We start from the raw sequence: 17,657 nt of genomic DNA, 5'->3' as shown, positions 1-17,657 counted from the left end.
CGAAGTATTTGCCTCCGTACAGTCCATTCTTCAACCCTATGGAAGAAATGTTGGCGAATCTCAACCTGTGTGTGAAGGCCTTTCTCAGAGAAAAAAGATATCAACTGCTAGAAACTCCTGCAGGCACTACAAAAAAGGAGCACCGAAAGGCTATGCTGACCTCTGCTGCGCAAGATGCCATGCAAAAGGTTATGCGTGCATGGGAACTGTGCGGCCTACGACCGAAATAATTTTAAGTTTGGTGCAGCTGCTCTTGAAGGCATGCGATATGTGGTCGCTCCGTACTTGCGATAGCAGGGCCAAAAAAACTGTACTGCATGGTGTTCTTTGTGTTATTTATTTCCTTAATTTCATCGTGCATGTCGTTTGAAATACGTGTAAGACCCGACAGCGTTCTTCCCTGACTATGTAATGCTTTCCACATTACTTATGCCCGGCTCAAAGTAAATCAAACACTACTATTCCAGAAACATCGTCCGATGGTTTGCGTTCATGCTCAGAGTCGCATGACAGCCATAATCCGGTCACAATTTTCTCACTGTTTCAGATTAACGCATCTGTTTACATTAGAGATGGCACGAATCCAGAATTTTGCGAATCCAAATCCGAATCCAAGGAAGGTTCTGCGAATCCATGAATCTTTCGAATCCTTTCTTTAAAAAGAGTTTAAAAAGCCACGAAACAAAAACTTCTACTGAAGAGTATTTTGAAGCAGCATATGATACATTTCTTTAATGAAAAAAAAAAAAAAAAAAACTGTTCAGTTTCGGGAGTAAGGATACCCATATAGTTTACTGAACATATTTAACATATTGTTCATCGACTACAATAAATACATAAATTCTCGAGTCTGAATTATTTCCATAAAGCTAAAGCAACAATCAAAGGCAAAACTATATTACTTTTAAACTTGTAACGTAACAGTTCCTGCCTGAACGCTTTCAGTCCAGAGCAATGTAAACAAAGAAACAAGAAAACACCCGTCGGTCAATGAGGCTTTCGGCGGACTCGAGAGGCGCCAATTTGAAAAAGAAACGAACAAACGTGGTCAGTGAATTCGAAAGATTCGATTCGCCGTTTTGGGCACTGGGATTCGGATTCCCGAATCTCGAATCCCTGCCTAGGATTGGTGGATTCGAGGATTCGGTTGGCATATCCCTAGTTTACATAATAATTGAACCAACATTTATAATCAGTTGCCTTCGTCACAAGGATGTCGTGTGAAAGGAAGTTGTGTTCATAAGAGACGTGCTCCGGTCAGGAAAAAAAAAGAAAAGAAAAAATATGAAACAGATTCCTCAAAACAAAGTCATTTGGAGCTGCCAATCCATCAAATACACTTGCCAGCAATTTATTTCATTGGTGTGTTAAAATAAATGGCACGGGAATTAATTTTTTTTTGCACGCTGATTATTTGATTTGGCGACCGGACTAAAAATGTTGCGTTCGGATTAAACGGTACGGCACCTGGATAAAAAATTTTGGCAGGTGGATTATTTAGTCTGGCGCCTAGATTAAAAATTTGACAAATGGATTAAAATGTGCGGGACAACCTGTAGTTTTCTGGAAGGACTGTCTCCATTCTTTCTTTTTACTTTCAAATCAACCTACTGACACAGATCAAGAGATCAATGATTTTTCTTTTGTGGTCTCACAGACCCGAAGTATCCGTGCAGGAGTGTACTTGATGGCTGATCTCTCGGCTTTGGGATGTATGGTAGATTGGATTAGCAGCTGACGTGTTTGTAATGTGTCATGAACGACGCAGTTGTTTTTGTTTCGGAATGCAACGAATATTTTTCGTGGAACAAAGATGGGCAAGTCACCGTTCTTTCGCTTTCACGCATACTACCAATCCCTCGTTGTCACGAAAGCCAAAATTCATTATCCCGAAATCCCGGGATTTAGCCTCGCGAAATCCCGAGATTTTGGGATCCAAACCATAGTACAGACTAAAGCGGCCGTCCGTTACAGAAGAGAATCGAAATCACGCAATCGATCAATGACGAATAGCTAGCCTCCTGCTCTCAAGAGTACGGGATGCGATTTGACTCAGAGACAACAGCTGCAACTGTCAGTTAGAGAAGAACGCGGCAAAAGTGTTATTTGCATAGATATTGAAGTTTTACGCATGGTACAACAACTCCAAAGACAAAAAAAAAAAAAAGGCTAAAGAAAAAAATATTAGGCTAACCCACGTTACGTAGAAAACTATGGGTAGGAAATACAACGAAATACGAAGATGCACTCTAGCAGCGTTGCAGGAAACGCGACGCTATTTCTAATTAAGGTTGCGGGCTAAGGAAGGCCTGGGTAATGCCAGGTACGGTAGGCTTCGTTCAGACTTTTCTTAGTGTCGACTAATTAGGACAACTGACATTACGAAAGACACCCGCTTTCATTATCTAGACTTCAACTCTAATAATAATAATTGGTGGCTGCACGTCGCGAGAGAACTATGAGCACGAGCGACGTCGTCAGTCCGCGGTTCTTTCATGCGCGCGCCGGCAAGATTTGGCCGCAAGTAAAGCGAGAAAGAAGTGTTAATCAGTCCAGGAGCTGGTGCAGGGAACTGTAGAAACAGACGCGGGGGTGAGCCTTCCTCTTCGCCTACCCCCACCCCCTGTCATCCTTTCCCCAAGCAACGTGCCGCCAATCTAGGCAGGCAGACCGCTCGAAATTCCCACGTCACCCCCACCCCCCCACAGGAGCTTAGAAGAATACTCTTCTACCAATTTACCAGGTTATATGCCTGTTACCAATACCAGGTTATATGAGGGACAGTAGCTAGGGTTGCCACCTTTCGTAGTGAAAAATACCGGCTGAGGGAGAGGAGGTGGAATAGAGGGGAAGGAGGAAATGTTCGCGGGAAAGGGAAAGTGGGTGAGGGGTGGAGAGTATACAGAGAGAGAGAGAGAAAGAACGAGCGTACTCGCTCAAGACAACAATGATACTAATAATGAATAACTAAGAAAACGACTGGTGACTACGGAGTTGGGTCTGTGCTCCAGATTTATTCAAGCTGTAGTGGAATGTTGAAAGGAAAACCACGTAAAAGCCCCTATGAGTGGTGTTGAGCCACAAATACCGGCAAAAGGCTGCCGGTATCACCCTCCTACCGGCAACCGGCAGAGCGAGCACATAACCGGCCGTGCCGGTATAATACCGGCCTGGTGGCAACCCTAACAGTAGCAGAAACACACGACGGAGATAGAAAAAAAAAGGGGTGGGATTAGTAGAAGGTTAGCAAGCCTCTAAGCTTGCAGTACAGAAATATAGAAAATACGCAATCGATTGGTAATGTGATTTTTGTTGTTTCCGATACACACAGGAACCTCAAAAAGTGCCGATGAAGCACGACCAGTGCCATGAAGCAATAGGCGTAGAGACAGTAGGGGCATGTTAATGTGCACTCTGAAGGACAGTAATCTCTTATACCGATGTCACACGGCAAATTGAATGGCATTCCCAGCGAATGACATTCGTTTGCATTGCATCGAGCTACACGAAGAAAGAGAATGTCATTCACAAATGATGTCACTGTCAATATGGCACATATATGCAGGCCAGCTGGTGGGTGAACTCCATAATGTAACGCCCCGAGTCTGGGTATACAGAGGCACGACACGAATGCGTGTGTTCGTGTCGTCCCTGTGTGCGCCCAGACTCAGGCTTTTACATTATGACCCCATTATGATCAAGATACCAGGGACGAACATGTGAAGCTATATATATATATACAGGGACATTCGTTCTATTTTTATTTTCTTTCTTTTTTAAACAAGCGGAACATTAAATAATTCGGCAAAATTGTTGCGTTTCGGACGACGCTCAGTTGGCTAAATATCACAAGCCAAGACAAGCAAGAAGCAACTCGGCGAGGGAACGAGGGTAGTTCTCTGAAAAACACTGTTAAACATTCTTCCGTTCATGTCAAACGCCATTAAATTCGTGATAAAGTATTGAAGTATAATTTCAATCGTGTTTAATTTCTCGTAACGGTCTATCCTAGTTGTTTTTGCCACCTCTGTACCGACGAGGGTACGCAGTCGGTGCCAGAGGGAAAAGAGAACGAGTCACTCGAACTCATTCGCTGGGCGAATGCCATTCGCGTGAAATGCCATTTGGTTCCATCGTGTGACACAGAACGAATGTCATTGGGTGCGAATGTCATCCAATTCGCCCTGTGACAGGAGTATTAGATATACTCCCCAACAACACCGAATGTCCTCTGGTTGTACGAATAATGTCCTAACGAATTCGTACGTCCGACGGATATTCTGAGGATATCCATCGGACGTACGAGTTCGTTAGCACATTATTCGTACATCCACAGGATATTCGGTGTTCTTGGGGTTGTCTATTAGATGTAAGGCATCTTTACTATCGACATTCTTGCTAAAATAATGAGAAAAACAGCAGTCGCATACATAAATCACTCGTGCTAAGACAACGCTGTCGCACGAGTCAGGCCGAAATAGATTCACGAGAGTCACTATTTTTAAACTGGGATATAGCAACTAACAATCTTCACAGGTGGACAGTGTAGTGCCTAAAACCTCCGATTATCCATCGGTTTGGAATAATGAGGGAACAATAGGCTATTTCAGCAAACATTATGCCAGCGTCCGAAAGCGGCTTACGCTGTTTACGTCCAAGGGATTTCACTGAAAAGTGTGTAAGCCATCTCCTGAATGAAGCTAATGCACCTTCAACAGATGACACATTAATCGCACAATCAAAGCCCCTCACAATAATCCCGAATGCAAGTCAGGAATGTAATAGCTCTGTGTACTGTTCAAACACACTAATGCGCACGATTTGCGATGAGTGTCTGTGTTTTCAACAAATTCCGCAGCAAGCGAATGTCATACGGATTAATGGTGTTTCGAGCTACCAAAATATTTCGAACTATTAGGGGCATTTCGAATGGGCATAAGCGTCGATTTGAAACGGCCTCGTCGCACTGTTTGGGGGCCGCTGTTCGAGAGGGTTTTGAAATGTTGCTATAACACATTCAACTTTGACAAGTGAAAACGGCCCACACGAGGAAACTTTCAAAATACTTTTTGAAAGATGGGGGGTTTGCTTTAAATTAAACAAGTTATATATGCACAGTCGACGTCATCTGGCGCCAGGGCTGCTAATCAGTATGCGTGCAAATTTTGCAGCAAAAATAAGCCGGGAGAAGATTGGCTCCTTGGGAACAATCAAACAATTTATTTGAAAAAAAAATCAGGGAGGGTATGGTCGAACGCAATGCATGGGACGTTCCCAAATGCCTGGGTTCCCAAACTGTGGGTCGTGACTCCCAGGGGGCTCGCGAAGCCGCCTGCAAACTACAAAAATAAAAAAAAAGAAAAGACGACCAGGCGCCGTGCTCGCTATTCAGCGTTACCAGGAAGTAGACCTGGCAGCAGACCCTGAGGTTTCTCAGTTACATACATCTCTCATTGTAACGTCATATGACAATCGATAATTTGGGTTAGCTAAGACGCATATGAGTGTTTTTTTTTTCTTTGCTCTCCAGATGTATCTTTCAAAAAGGAGTGGCAGTATGAACGGCGAGCATGCATGTTCATATATTTACAGCGTCTGTTCGACAGATACTGCAAACGCGTTCGAGAATTTCATTATGCCAAACTTCACTTTCGTCGTTGTGAGTGCAGTTGTTGCTCCCAAATAACTTTCTACGCCTTCGGCAGGCACATGCGCAATAACACTTCCAGAAAGCGGAACTTTTAATTACGGCAGTTCCTTCGACCACACTGATTCCATTAACGAAGTAGAATCAATAGCCAAGAAGGAACTGCACTCTTTGGGCGTTAAAGTGTTTAAAGTTTGGAGAAACCGTCCTCTTTTCTCTTCTTAAGCCGTCTTTCCTTTATTCAGGCTTTCTAATAATCCCGTTAAATTCCTCACCCGCCTCACAAAGTGCCTAAGGAGCTTAATTACACCTGCAGCAACCACGAACCCAACTAATGGGCCAGCGCACAGGTACTTTACATACACAATGAAATTTCCATTGCGAGCTGCTGATGCATCCCGCTGCAAGTGCAACAGATGGCGATGATCTAGACTAAGTCTTATTGACAACCAACTGCTTCAGTTATGCAACTGGTTGCGTGAGAATCCGAGTGCTGTCAATACCGTCGTGCGAAGCGGTTGATTTCTGAATATTAACTGTAGCGAGACTGAAGAAATACACAACGCTACAAAGCGAAGACATAGGAAGATGCAGTATTAAAGGGACGGTGTGAAGCCGTGTATGAGGTGAGGAATATGTAGGTGCCGCGCTGTGATGGTGTGGAAAATTTCGTTCAATCGGGTCTTTTTTCGGCAATCGGATAAGCGATCAAGTACAGCGGCACGCACACACCGGTTCCGGTTTAAGGCTCAAGCTATGGTAAATAAGGAGTAGTTACTTCGGTACCCAAATGGCACCGGGGCAGCGCCCAGCCTACTGGCCGGCATCAGCCCCATCTCATCATCGTCTCCTTATATGTGTGTGTGTGTGTGTGTGTGTGTGTGTGTGTGTGTGTGTGTGTGTGTGTGTGTGTGTGTGAGTGTGTGGGTACCCAAGTACTTTGCACAAAACACTCTTTAGGATGTGAGCATGTGCAATGACGACCAATTATTGCTTTGGGGTCCCAGAGGGCTCGGTCAACACCACCTATAGATAGAGAAAGCCTGCGTACTCGTCGACGTGACGTAAAAACTAAGAGTCGGCCAATCAGGATCGCGCTTTCAACGGCGGTAGCCAATCACGAACATGCTTGCAGCTGTCGTAGCCATAAGACGAATCACCGTCGTCTGCGAGTATAGCGATTGAACGTCCCCGCATACTAAATGGGAAATCTTTAAAATAAAGCGCAAAATGGTCCCATATATTTCTCAAGACTGATTTTCTGGAAAGCGTGTTGCACTTTTTGTCTACATATTCGGGTCCACAGGTTCCAAGTTAGCTGCAATCACTTGCGAGTTCTTGAATTCGCAGAAGGGCGACACGCAGTAGCAGACGAAGTCTGACTTTATATGTCCACGTAGCCAAGGAGGGAGAGAAGGCAATAAGCAGGCTTCCGTATCTATAGGTGGCGTTGGCTCGGTAGGCTATCCTAAAAATGCCTGATACTTACCACGAGGGTCTGTGACGGAGATAAAAGGAACAATCCTGAGAGTTGCTAAAGCACAATTAACAATTATTGCCTCTGGCTTTCTTATATCAAAAGAGATTGAGGGGGAAAGGGAAGCCACAAACGGTGACGTCATGGTTAGTGAGGCGGTTAACAGCAAAAACGTAGTTATAAATAGCTGCGTCAAATTGTCAAGTTATAATGTTCGAAAAGAAGCATGCTGCGGAACTCTTTAGTGATTCGCCACAACTCACGTGTTGCGAATTTCCCCATCCATCGTCATCATTATTATGTTAGTTGTTGTTGTTTAGTGATAGTACAGCCCAGACTGCCGCTTTAAAGCGCAGAGCGAGAGGCTGCAGAATACGTATCAGTCGTGGCATGGTGCTCTGGGGCCTTATACACACGCAATACCGGCCAGGCCGGAGAAAGAACACGAAACACACAAACCGAAAGCTGCAGAGCACGGAACATCAAGGATGTGAGCTCTAGGATGCATCGTGGGGAAAACAATCAGCAAGAAAGTGTTAACACCATCATGCTGGCGAAGGGAGAATAAAAACACATCTACCCAGAGTAGATGCGTACGAATGAACGCACGATGAAAGACACGAGGTGTTTACACTGTTAACGCCTTCAAGTGAGGCTTGCTACAAAACGAAGAAAGTACTGTACACACGAAGGAAGGGCTGGCAGGCACACGTCGTTAGAGACACCAAAAAGGAAACGCGGTGGAGTGTACAGAGATTAACGATATTAAGGGAAGGCTCCAGGAAACAAGAAGTAAATGTATGTGTTCCTTTTATTTTTTGTAGTCCTTCTCAGCTCCATGAAGCAACTGGGGGTGGGGGGGTATGTTTATTGGAAAAAAAGGAAAGGAGGAAGGGTTAGTCCGGCGTAGGCCGACTTGCTATTCCTTAAAAAATGAAAAAGAAGACGGTGTACAGAGAGCGGGACGACACCCGAGACTATGAAGGGAGGTGTGAAGCCAAGTTTTTTTTATGGCTTTATAGGACCTGCCAACATAGACAGCTGTGTAGGTCCCTCCATGACACTTGTGGAGAGAGAATACGATTATAATTTATAATGCCACCGACACGAGGGCAGTGATCCGGATCTGAGCGCGGCCCCATACGAGTACCCCATTTAATTGCGTTTTGCAGGATTCCCACAGACGTAAGCAATTTCTTTGCTTCTGCTAAAGCAGTACCACGAAGCAACCTCAGCTATTAGCGGTGTACAGATGTGCAAAGGTGGATTCAGAACTCAAAGATGGAGTGGTTAGTAGGCATCCTGCGCCGACATGAGCGGGAACTGCGCCAGCATCCGTGTGGTTAGTCTCCCTGAAAATCTAGAAGACAGCTCGGGTAGCACAGGTGAGGTTCCATCAGACCACCGCCCAATCTACGATGATCCTACACTCTTAAAAATGAACTTCACCGCATAGCACGCTCCTAGCCAACCAACATCTCGAATGATATCGTTACCTGCCCTGGGGGCTTAATCGCTTCATCGTCGTTAGGGTCGTTACAAGCTAACGAGTGGCGGGAAATTCAAAAAGGCGGGCGGGAAATTTAAAAAGGTGGGCACGTGACAAAACACGTGCACGGCGCTCTTCGCACGATACGTGAATGCCGTGGTACACGTCACGCGCAATGTGTCACGTGCCCACCTTTTTGAATTTCCCGCCACTCGTTAGCTTGTAACGACCGTAACGACGATGAAGCGATTAAGTCCCCTGATTTGTTGAAAACGGGAGGTGTACGCCTTTTCTGTGACGATTATGAACAGCATAAGTGTCACAGAAAAGGCGTACGTCTCCCGTTTCCAACAAATCAGGGCAGATAACGATATCATTCGAGATAATGGTTGGCTAGGAGCTTGCTATGCGGTGAAGTTCATTTTTAAGAGTGTAGGATCATCGTAGATTGGGCGGTGGTCTGATGGAATCTCACCTGTGCTACCCGAGCTGTCTTCTAGATTCTCCCTTCCGGTGGACGACGATATCACCATGTCGGAACTGAAATACGCCATTCGTAGCTTCAAACGACGGAGCGCGGCTGGCCCAGATGGAATCCCCAATCAGGCACTGAAGAATCTGGGTGAAGAGCAGCTGGAGGCTCTCCTTCATCTCTACAATTCTGTCTGGACCTCTGGGGCCATACCGTCTCACTGGAAGCATGCTAGGGTGATTCCAGTCCTCAAGAAGGGTAGACCCCCCTCGCAGTTGTCCTCCTACCGTCCTGCTACCGGCAAGCTATTGGAACGGATAATTCACAAGAGGCTGTGTTGGGTCCTGGAGCGCGACAATCACTTCCCCGAACACATTACAGCTTTTCGGAAGGGTTGGTCTGCATCTGACGCCATCGCTGAAGTGACTACATCGCTCAAAGAGGCAAGGGAGTCAAATGCATTTGCCCTCGCTCTGTTCCTTGATGTAAAGCAGGCCTACGACTCTGTCACTCACGCAGCATGTTTGGCTGCGATACAAGGTGCTTGTATCGAGGGCCGCCTGCTGAGATACCTCTGGGACTTTCTCTCTGCCCGTACGTTCGATGTGTGCGTCAATGGGCGCGTGAGCTCAAAGAAAAAGTTCGAACGTGGGGTCCCACAGGGCAGTGTTCTCTCTCCTACTCCATTCAACCTGATCATGGCCGGTGTCCACCGCAGGATTCGCCCATCTCCATATACCCTTCAGCTTACCATCTACGCGGACGATATCTGCCTCCGCGTTGTGGGAGACAACAAGGAGAAGCTTCGTGACACCGCCGAAATTGCATTGAACGGCCTCAGTGCGGCTCTTCTTGAAAGGGGGCTTGTCGTATCTCCAGAAAAATCTCAATGCTTGGTTTGCATTCCCCGCCGAAAGTACGTGGGCAAGGGTTTCCCTAATCTCTCCATCAACAGCACCCCCATCCCAAGATGTGAGGTTTGTCGTTACCTTGGTGTCACCATTGACAGCTCTTTACGCTGATCTAGGCTAGTAAGCCAAACGGTGTGTAAAGGCAAGAAGACTCTTAATTTACTCCGAAGGATCAGTGGCAAATCATGGGGCTGCAGCTCAAGTTCGCTGCTCACGCTACACAAAGCCCTCATTCTCTCGCGTATCCTGTACGTGTCGCCGTACGTGGATCTGGGACCTTCACAATGGCAGGCTCTTGAGCGGCTCCATCGGGCAGGGATCAGAACGGCGCTTGGAATACCCAGCTTTTCTGGAATTACCCAGACCTACCTGGAAGCCAAGGAAAAGCCTGTCAGTATCCACTCCGAGCTTAGGGGGCTCCGCCACTTAGACAACTTGGCCACCTCCAGAAGCAAGCACTCTCTTTTTTCTGCCCTCGTAAAAAGGTCACACACGTCTCTCGGCCGCTTGCCCAGCGTATACGCTACTAGCGCCTTGGCCCACAGTGAGCGATCGCCTCAACATCCTGCTGGGTTACCTTCAGTGCCATGGCGAGAGTTTGTACCGGGTGTAACGCTCGACGTTCCGGGCCTTCATAAAAAGAGGGAATGTAGCCCCCTGGTCGCTAGAACGGCGGCTGAGAACCTCATAACTGACGTCTACCACTCACATACTCTGGTATTCACTGATGGCTCTATTGACGATCGTACCAAAAGTGCCACGTGTGCCTTCCACATCCCGTCAGTGAACGTGTCCTGGCAAGGGAGATCATCGCGTTACCCGATATCCTCCACGACTGCTGAGCTCCTGGCTCTCCTGCATGCAGCTGCTGCGGTCCAGGTACGAGGGTTTGCCAGAGCAGTCCTACTCACAGACTCGAGAAGCGCTCTATGGGACGTGATGAACCCCATGTGTGACAACATCTTAGCGCGAAGCATCAGAAGATCGTGCGCCCAACATAAACAAGCTGGAGGCGATATCGCCTTCCAATGGATACCGTCCCACGTCGGTGTCGGCGGCAACGAAAGGGCGGACCAGCTGGCGTCCTCGGCACACCTGGGCTGCAGCAATGTTTTGCCAACTCCGGACGACGCCGACAGGCAGATGTCTGTTCAGCTCCTTGTTGAACAGCGCCACCCTGGAATACGGGACATCATGCATCATAATCGCCCTCCTCTTCCCATGAAAAATCTTCCTCGAAGCATCCAGACCATGCTCCATAGGCTCCGCACTGGGTGCGCGTTCACCAATTCTCAGCTGTTCAAGATAGGCTCTAGGGGTGACGCCTGCTGTGGCCACTGTCAACAACCCGAAACAATCGAACACATCCTGCGAGACTGCCGAGCATACCATTCTGCGCGCGAAACACATCTCCCTCGCTCCACCTCGGGCTCGCTAGCAGACATCCTCTACCCCGCTGGTTCTTCTGCCGAACGTTCCGCCAAAGCAAGAAACCTCATTCTCTTCCTGCTGAAGACAGGCCTTGCTGATCGACCCATCTAATACTGTACTCTCCCCGATGAACTCGTGCACCTCACCGCATCCCCATCCTTCAACCTCCTCTATCCTCCATCCGTCCGTCCTTCCTTTGTGTTTTGCTTTGCTATGCGTTTTCCTTTTCTTTTTTTGGCTATAGTCGTGACGACGCCCACTTCTGTGTGGCCAACAACGGCGAGCCTATCCTGCCATCACCCCCCCCCCCTCATTTTTAAGAGTGTAGAACGGCCAAAACGGCTGCCGCTTCCACACGGCTATGCCACTGGTTGCGTTAAAGTGGAGCAACACACATCAGCATCAGAAGCCTCGCGGAAAGACCACTCTATAGCGCAGCTCTCATCTACAGTGTGCCTCCGTCCCATCAGTATCGGTCATCCTGTCTATGCCTCACTTTGAAATCGTCACTTTGAAATCGTTAACTCTCTTCTCCCCCTTTTTTTTTTTTTTTTTTGCTATAGTCGTGACGATGCCCACTTGAGTGCGGCCAACAACGGCAAACTACTTCGACCCCCCCCCCCCCTCGGCATCACAAGTATGAGCAAAGGGCTGAGAGCACAGAGAGGGAGTTCTACGTCCGAATGACGTCACAGGGAACAGAAGCAACTGAATCCAATGGCACTCTCTTATCAAGAAAAACAGCATTCCATTTCCTTATTGCAACAAGTACACGAAACAAAGTATCACTCTTAGTCCGCGTGTACGGTAGGAACGAAAAAGCTCTCCGAGGGATACATATACCTTGCATCGATTACCGACCGAGGGAAACTTGGCAACGCACTTAAATGTCGATTTGTTCGCTTCCATATTTCGACAACCCTCCAAACTCAACTAAATTGAGTTTCCGTGTCGGCAGTACTGCAACGACCACACAGCAAAGTAACCAGCAGTCTATGTGGCTGGAATCGCTCCGACGCAGGCAACTGCCTGAGCGCAAACGCTTTCCAATATTGAAAAATTGTGTCGTCCGATGGTACGTTGTCGTTTACTGTTCGCGTAAAAACGTGAAAAATTGATGAAAATGTGCTGCGAAAGTTCGCACACTGAAGAAGAAAAGCCACTTATCGCTTGGTGCAACTCAAAAAGGTTGTACGGCCTGCATTCGTAACGCAGTCAGCGGAGACTGAGGTTGGGCTACAGCCGGAATGTTGCTCGGAGAGCTCCTAAGCTTATTATACACTCTTTGCCAGCGCACTTCCCGACGGCATTGCGATACCACGCAGAATTTGAAAACCAATGGTGTGGCTGAGTGGATAAAAGCATATCCACTAGTTGGTGGTAGCCAAGGTCGTGCTGAACACTGGGTGCTGGTGGGTTCGAACCGTACCACCGGCTGTCTGTGCGAATTTGACGCAGAATAATGCATATTTCTTATTCACGTTGATGGTATCATTTCCTTGGGCTTGAGGAGGTGGTAAGGACAGGAACACAAAACACAAGTAGACAGGGCGAGTCCAGCCCTGTCTATACCTTTGTTTTGTGTTCTTGTCCTTACCACCTCCCCAAGCTCAAGGAAATGATACCATTATAACATCGTTACACCAGCTTGCTGGCTCCTTTATGCATTGTTCATCCTTTTTCGTGTCTGTCAGTCGTCGCGTCGAGCCAGAATACCACGAGCATGTGATCACAATGCCACATTTATCCCAGGTCACGTGAGACAGATAAGAACGCTGACAGGCACACTAACGCCATAACTACGTGGCCAGTGACACCTAGCGTAAGAACTATGTATCACACAAAGTGACCTGGCTATCGGCACGTTAAGCGAAAGTTCAAAGTGCACATCGTAACGCGATAATACAACCTATGCAAATGTACACGAACAGGAATAAGACCATCAGGTCACACGCATAACAACAACGACAACAAATAAATCATGACTATGGCCTGGGGTCATTCACCGCTTGAGAACAGTACACTACCCCATTGCAAGCGAAACATGAGATGTGAAATATGAAAACGAAGTTATGGGCAAGTACAACTCTTGAACTCCCCTCCACTGGCTGCGCAGCGCTACGTCACACAAAAGGAAGAAAGAAACGCATAAAAGAAGCGCCAATGGTCCTTGAGATGCAGGGGAGGACCCTACAGCGTCTGGAGCAAACCGGTAGCCACCAGTCATGTCCAGTAGTTAACTACATGTAGTTAAACTACCAGGCTGTAGTTAAAAAGTAGTTATCAACTACTTGCAGAAATGTAGTGGCAACTACTAGTTAAACTACTATTTCGAGTAGTTAACTACAGTAATTAGGGTACTGCAGGCGCCAACTACTTCCGATTTTGCCGCAACCTTTAGGGCACGATTGTGCTTCCGCCTTTTACCTTGAGCGACTTGTTTGATGAGAACGGAGGCGCAGAGCAATTGTGCCGTGCATGTGTACTAAATCTTCACTTTTAAAGCTCAGCTCCGCCGATTTTCGACTGCGACAGAATGGAGCCATGCTTGGGCTGTGCGTTCGTTTCCGCTCAGGGAGCATAAATGTGAAAAATTTTCACCCATTTGTTTGTAGTTTTTAAGAAAACATTTTTTTAAATTTCCCTGGCACGGCGGTCCTGTGGTTGGCAAACCCTGACCAATCCCGGCTTCGTCCTGGCTTAGCCGCGCTCGTGGCTTGGCTAACGCCAAATCGTCGATGCGATGGCGGAGATCTATGGGCGAAGGTGAATGTTTTGGGTGTGTTCCGTGATAATTGCTGTCGTTAATAGCCTCAAAGATAGTTTTGCCGGTCTTCTTTAACAAGCCTTACAGGATGGCCTCGTTGTGCAACGACGGCCGTCGTGAGCGGACATTCTGTGCCCGCACTGTGCTTCATGCTACCAACAAGACCTTAACACCTAACGTGTGACGTACACTTACGCATTCTCAATAGCTTTGGCAGCGCACTATGCGTGGACTTGCTGCGCGTGCAGAAAGCACCACCAAAGCTATTGAGAACGAGAACGTGCTCGAAGACGGAGTATTCCTTATAAGAAACATGATAAAACGGTGCGGTGGTCCCCGATAGCTCGTGACAGCTATTTCAGCACGATACAGCGGCCATGACGGAGTGTAAACACAAACTGGTTGCCAGGCAGAGCTGGCTAGGTGTGGTTATCCAATCCGCGCAGTTCCAAGTATGGCGTCACAAGTGGAACCGCCGCCCGGTAGTTTTTCTCAAATTTCTCACGAAGGAGTATGGAAATTTGGAAAGCAATGTGCGTTTATGAATGAAGTTGGGACCACGGTTCTGAATATCACAACGTCTTCATACTTTCGGAACAGCAACGGAGCTGCACTTTCATGCTCGTCTAGTGAAGCCTCATTTGCATGAATTTGCATTGAAACCGCATAGGATGGCTACGTGATCGATCATCGTGGCTAAGCGAAAATATTTTACGGTCCACAGTGGCGCAATCGCCACCCACCACACTATTTGTGCGTGGAACATTGATCTGTGACAAAGGAGCCTGAGTGTAAATCTCGTACATGGTCCGTCGATATATGTTGTACGTACCTTTATAGCGGAAGCTTTCACTCCACAGAAAATATTTCCGCAGCAAGCTCTTTCGTTAGCTCATAATATACAAGAGGCAGGCAGTGGATTTTACTACAGTATGTGAATTAAGCGACGTATGCACAAGAGTATATTTTAAATATCATTATCACTGCTTGTGATTCATATTTAGGTGTCCAAGAACACTACAAGGGATGGGTGTTGATGGACAACGTTAAGTAGCTATAGGATAGATATAGATGTAGTTAAAATACATTGCAGTAGTTAAAGAAGTAGTTTTAACTACTCCCCTGTAAGTAGTTGAACTACTAGTTGAACTACACCATCGCGAAGTAGTTAGTAGTTATAGTTAAACTACTGTAGAAGTAGTTAGCGGACATCACTGGTAGCCACACGCATAAATTCCTGGCACTGTATGTGCAAGAGAGAACTGATGTTCTAAGGCTGGAACAACATAGAAAGGACGTACACATACAAGCCTCAAGCAAAAGTGAGCAAAAATGTAAGAATGAAAGGAGGATGAGTGAGAGAGAGTGGCTGGTTGTCCCTTCAGATGACGCACCCTTGGAAGTCGCTGAGAAGGCGTGTTAGCTTAGCTCAATTGGTAGAGCCCTCTGGACCGGTAATCCAGAGGATGTGGGTTCGAGTCCTACAGCTGGCTAACATTTTCAGTGACTATCATCTTTTACTGTATGTGCGTTTTCACAGCACCGTTTCCAATTGTTGTTGCGCTCTATATTGCTGCAAAAATGTTCCAAAAGCAAGGAGAAGACATGACGAAAAGAACTGTTGTAGCTCACAATAGAACTGTCTTTGAATGCGCGACCGACAAAAAGGTCGTCGGGGCAGTATCTGTTGCCGTGCTGTTCCCGGGAAGATTTTTTCTTAAGAACTGTATACTGGCATACGCCAAGCGAACGAAAGACGGAAAGATGTGACCAAAAATGGCGGTTGCCCCGTGGCGACGGCGCGGACCCGTCACTAAGAAATCCCCACCCTGTGAATGACGACACAGGAGGAGAACCCGCATGCAGGCTCCCTAGTTCAATGACTGTTTTTCTCCTCTTTTTCTTTTTTTTTTTTCAATCATCATTGAGGACCGCCCGTGTGACAAGCGTATTAGACGGATGGTCCGGAAATTGTCAAATAAATGACTGCTGCGCAGTGGATTTGAGTCACGAGAGCCTGTCCTTTTCTTGCCCAGATCTCCGTTACTATAGAAACCCCGAAATCGGAGATTGTCGTATAAATCAAAATTTCTTTAAATTTCATCAGCGTATGTTGTTCGAATTTTTTCGAATAAATCCGAAAACCCGGAGCGCAAGTTATAATAATAATAATAATTTTTGCCAGCAGGCCAATGATGATGACGATGACGACGGTGGTGGTGGTGGTAAAAAATGTAGAGACATAGGCCATCAACAGGCTACTCTAGAGCGACTTACAGCAGATTGGTAAGATGAAATTTCCTTCTTGTTAAGGGAAAATTTATTATGAACGTAATACACAAGCTGTACTCAACAAACTCTAATTTGATGGATACGCTAAAGGACTATACAGGGTGTCCCAGAAAACGTGTCATTGAATTATAATAAAAAAAACTACGCCACCTAGAATCACGCGGTCAACAGCATTTGTTCTTACTAGGTTTTTGTCACCTCCTAATGTGAATGTCATGTACTCCAAGTTTAATTATGTAAATATTTGCGAACTGAACTCGGAAATTTGTCAAGTAAAGGTCACTTTTTTACCCCACCAATATGAAGAGCGTGCCGAGTTCACTCACATTCATGATAATTCGCAGTGATATTCACGAGCTATCCTATCGGAAAAAATAGCCGAATATCATGCTTTTCGGAGCACCGAACCATAGCGCGCGATGACTTTTTGAGCGCAAGCGCTCTCAGTGCGACGAAAGGAGGTTCCGAAGCCAGCCCACAGAGTGATAGTAGAAAAAGTAACAGTTCCTAAAATTGGGAGAGGGAAAGCATTATCTCAGCGAAAGTCGGACGTGATAAGCCGTTCCTGTTTTATCTCTTCTGCGATGTCGGGGAGGGCTGGGTTTCAACCTCCTTTCGTCGGACTGACAAAGATTGCGCTGAAAAATTCATCGTGCGCTATTCTGTGCGACCTTCGTAGAGCATGATGTTCGGCTATTTTTTCCGATGGGATAGCTCCTGAATATCCCTGTCAATTATCATTAATCTGACTAAATTAGACACGCTCTTCACATTGGTGGGGTAAAAAAGTGACCTTTACTAGGCAAATTTCCGACTTAAGCTCGCAAAAATTTACTTAATTAAACTTACGTTACACGACAGTCACATGAGGAGGTGGCAAAAACCCAGTTAGAACAAATGCCATTGACCGCATGACTCTAGGTGGTGTAGTTTTTTTATTATAATTCAATGACACGTTTTCTGGGACACACTGTATACGGCACGCAAAACACAGGCACTATATACACACTATACAACTATATAACTACTACATATCTATGCACACTATATACATCTAAAATTCTCAAGGAATGATATGAGTTGACACTTTGTCCATGAACAAGAGCTAGTCTCCCAACACATTGCTTACGACAAACGATCTGTTGTCTATTCTGGCGAGGGCCCATCGCAA

General features: G+C 46.5%; 1 protein-coding gene and 1 non-coding gene across 3 annotated transcripts in view; one reads left to right on the top strand and one right to left on the bottom strand.

Annotated features, from left to right (window-relative positions):
- The window catches only part of LOC135394081 (probable G-protein coupled receptor No18), a 178,088-nt gene that overhangs the window by 94,897 nt on the left and 65,534 nt on the right, over positions 1-17,657 (bottom strand). The gene's annotated exons all lie outside the window — the stretch shown is intronic.
- On the top strand, positions 15,613-15,691 carry Trnat-ggu (transfer RNA threonine (anticodon GGU)). The gene has a single exon. It is a non-coding gene; the product is annotated as a tRNA-Thr (tRNA).

The sequence above is a fragment of the Ornithodoros turicata genome, chromosome 5, assembly GCF_037126465.1.
Source record: "Ornithodoros turicata isolate Travis chromosome 5, ASM3712646v1, whole genome shotgun sequence".
In the NCBI taxonomy this organism is placed as follows: domain Eukaryota; kingdom Metazoa; phylum Arthropoda; class Arachnida; order Ixodida; family Argasidae; genus Ornithodoros; species Ornithodoros turicata.
The sequence above is the reverse complement of the archived record's forward strand: the minus strand, read 5'-3'. Positions and strand labels throughout refer to the sequence as shown.